At 40.9% G+C, this 3,437-nt stretch overlaps 1 non-coding gene across 1 annotated transcript; it reads left to right on the top strand.

Moving 5' to 3' along the window:
- The first annotated feature begins 1,789 nt into the window (after positions 1-1,789).
- On the top strand, positions 1,790-1,896 carry LOC136162070 (U6 spliceosomal RNA). The gene has a single exon (XR_010661921.1). It is a non-coding gene; the product is annotated as a U6 spliceosomal RNA (small nuclear RNA).
- Positions 1,897-3,437: the final 1,541 nt, after the last annotated feature.

The raw sequence follows: 3,437 nt of genomic DNA, 5'->3' as shown, positions 1-3,437 counted from the left end.
TTGTTTTCAGCTCTTCAGTGGATCTGGAAAGACAGGAGGAGGGGAGGGGAGAAGATAAGGCAAGAGGAGTTGCTTAAAGTGCCCAAAGTGACTGAATCAGAATGAGATTCTGAGGACTGAAATTTAAAATGTAAAGAAGTTTCAGGAATACCTTAGTCAATTTCTGCTTTTCCTTCTTCTGTATTGCTGTGATATAATTTTTAAAAAATTCATCCTTCTATGTTTAAATAGGTTTTAGAAAGTTTAAGATAAGAATCTTAGGTAATGAAAAAGCATTGTTCTATAGTTTAATTTATGGTGCTTTTTCCTTTCCTAAGTGGGCTCCCCTAATAGATGGGTTTGGCCGGTAGTTCAGCTGGTAAAGAATCTGCCTACAATGCAGGAGACCCCGGTTTGATTTCTGGGTTGGCAAGATACCCCGGAGAAGGGATAGGCTACCCACTCCAATATCGTTGGGCATTCCTGGTGGCTCAGATGGTAAAGAATCCACCTGAAATGCTGGAGACCTCGGTTCAATCCCTGGGTTGGGAAGATCCCCTGGAGAAGGGAACAGCTACCCACTCCAGTATTCTTGCCTGGAAAATTCCACGAACAGAGAGGAGCCTGGAAGTCTACAGTCCATGGGGTTGCAAACAGTCAGACACTGAGCAACTTTCACTTTCTTTTTAGGGGTACATAAAATAATGGGGTAAATTACAATTAACACAGATTTAATGGAACATAAGGATTTCTAAGTTCAAGATCAAGTGACCTCTAAAATATAGTAATACTAATATTTATCTTCACTTTTTCCTAGAGCACTTATCTAACACACTATATTCAGAATTTTTTTTGTTTACTGCTTATTGTCTCCCTGCTAGATTTCACATTCCACAGAACAGGAATTTTCATCTATATTGTTCTCTGATGTCTCGCAAACCCCTAAAGCAGTGCCCAGCACACAGTAAGTCCTCAATCAACATTTGTTGAGTGAGTGAATGAATGAAATCTCTGCATGTGCTGTTCTAAATGCTTTGCATGGAATATTCTATTTAACTTCCACAAGAAAGCTAAGTAGCTTTCTAATCATCCAATCTTGGAGCACATCTATAGTTAATAGGAAGGAGTAGACAAGGATTCAGCACAGAGATCTAAAGAATTCCAAAGGATCTCTGCAGCAACACTGAAGTCAAAGGAATCTTTCTTGTTTGTGTCCCTGAGTAGGTGTCCGTGATGACTGCTTTGTAAACAGTACAGATTATAAATAAAAGTCTGTGGGCAGCAACAGAAAAACAACACATACGTTTTCAGTGCTACTGGATCTGTCTGGCCCTGCCCACCACTGGTTTGGGGAGCTACTTAGTTCAGACTGGAGAACACCCACACAGAGCTTCTCTTGATGGCAATACGACATGCCTTCTACCTCTTCACCCTGACTTCTCTTCGCCTCCTCTCTTCTCCAAACATAGGTTGGAGATTACACTCCCTTTGGGTCAAAACAGCACATCTGAAATCATTTTATGGCACCCATATTCTTTTACTTGCCCACAGTCTTCAAGATTTTTGTAAGTGAATCTGGCCTCTGCAATTCTTATCCTGCATTATTGTTTTTATTATTTACCATATCAAAACGTCAAAATTTCTCTCTTTTAGTTGTTTTTGCTCTTGGCTAGACCAGAGAGCTTCTTGAGAATAAGCAGGGGTGGAGGAAAGGGCGTTATTGCAATTCATTGAATCTCTTTGGTAATATTCTCCTTGTCTGTGGACCAGGCATGGACTTCCTAATGTGTTGCATCTGGTAAAGAATCTGGTGCTCGCTTCAGCAGCACATATACTAAAACTGGAACGATACAGAGAAGATTAGTATGGTCCCTGTGCAAAGATGACATGCAAATTCGTGAAGCGTTCCATATTTTTAAGCAACGTGAAAAGACAGCCCTCAGATTGGGAGAAAATAATAGCAAATGAAGCAACAGACAAAGGATTAATCTCAAAAATATACAAGCAACTCCTGCAGCTCAATTCCAGAGAAATAAATGATCCAATCAAAAAATGGGCCAAAGAACTAAACAGACATTTCTCCAAAGAAGACATACAGATGGCTAACAAACACATGAAAAGATGCTCAACATCACTCATTATCAGAGAAATGCAAATCAAAACCACAATGAGGTACCATTACACACCAGTCAGGATGGCTGCTATCCAAAAGTCTACAAGCAATAAATGCTGGAGAGGGTGTGGAGAAAAGGGAACCCTCTTACACTGTTGGTGGGAACGCAAACTAGTACAGCCGCTATGGAGAACAGTGTGGAGATTTCTTAAAAAACTGGAATTAGAACTGCCATATGACCCAGCAATCCCACTTCTGGGCATACACACCGAGGAAACCAGATCTGAAAGAGACACATGTGCCCCAATGTTCATCGCAGCACTGTTTATAATAGCCAGGAAATGGAAGCAACCTAGATGCCCATCAGCAGATGAATGGATAAGGAAGCTGTGGTACATATACACCATGGAATATTACTCAGCCGTTAAAAAGAATTCATTTGAATCAGTTCTAATGAGATGGATGAAACTGGAGCCCATTAAACAGAGTGAAGTAAGCCAGAAAGATAAAGACCAATACAGCATACTAATGCATATATATGGAATTTAGAAAGATGGTAAGGATAACCCTATATGCAAAACAGAAAAAGAGACACAGATGTACAGAACAGAATTTTGGACTCCATGGGAGAAGGCGAGGGTGGGATATTTCAAGAGAACAGCATCGAAACATGTATATTATCTAGGGTGAAATAGATCACCAGCCCAGGTTGGATGCATGAGACAAGTGCTCGGGCATGATGCACTGGTAAGACCCAGAGGAATTGGGTGGAGAGGGAGGTGGGAGGGGAGATCGGGATGGGGAATACATGTAAGTCCATGGCTGATTCATGTCAATGTATGACAAAAACCACTACAATATTGTAAAGTAATTAGCCTCCAACTAATAAAAATAAATGGGAAAAAAAAAAAAAAAAGGAATCTGCCTGCCCATGCAGTAGACATAGGAGACACAGGTTCAATCCCTGGGTCGGGAAGATCTGGAGGAGGAAATGGCAATCTACTCCAGTATTCTTGCCCAGAAGATTCCATGGACAGAGGAGCCTGGTGGGCTGCAGTCTATGGGGCTGCAAAGAGTCAGACACGACTGAGCACATGCACATGTGCTGTGCCCCAGGCATACCAGCAGGAACTGCTTAGCTGCCCAAGTGGCAGTTAGCACTAGAGACTATTGACTTTTGACCTAGAAGAGCACGCAAGATGGTAAATTCATTAAAACCTTAGTAATCACACTGTAAGTATTCTGAATTACCATTATTTTCACCTTTCAGTGACTCATATGTACTAAAGATGACCTTTATCTGGCCAAACAACTACTCTATTTAAAAATTATATATGACATATAT

The sequence above is a fragment of the Muntiacus reevesi genome, chromosome 2, assembly GCF_963930625.1.
Source record: "Muntiacus reevesi chromosome 2, mMunRee1.1, whole genome shotgun sequence".
In the NCBI taxonomy this organism is placed as follows: Eukaryota; Metazoa; Chordata; class Mammalia; order Artiodactyla; family Cervidae; genus Muntiacus; species Muntiacus reevesi.
Note: the sequence above shows the minus strand (reverse complement) of the source record. Positions and strands in the feature narration are given on the sequence as shown.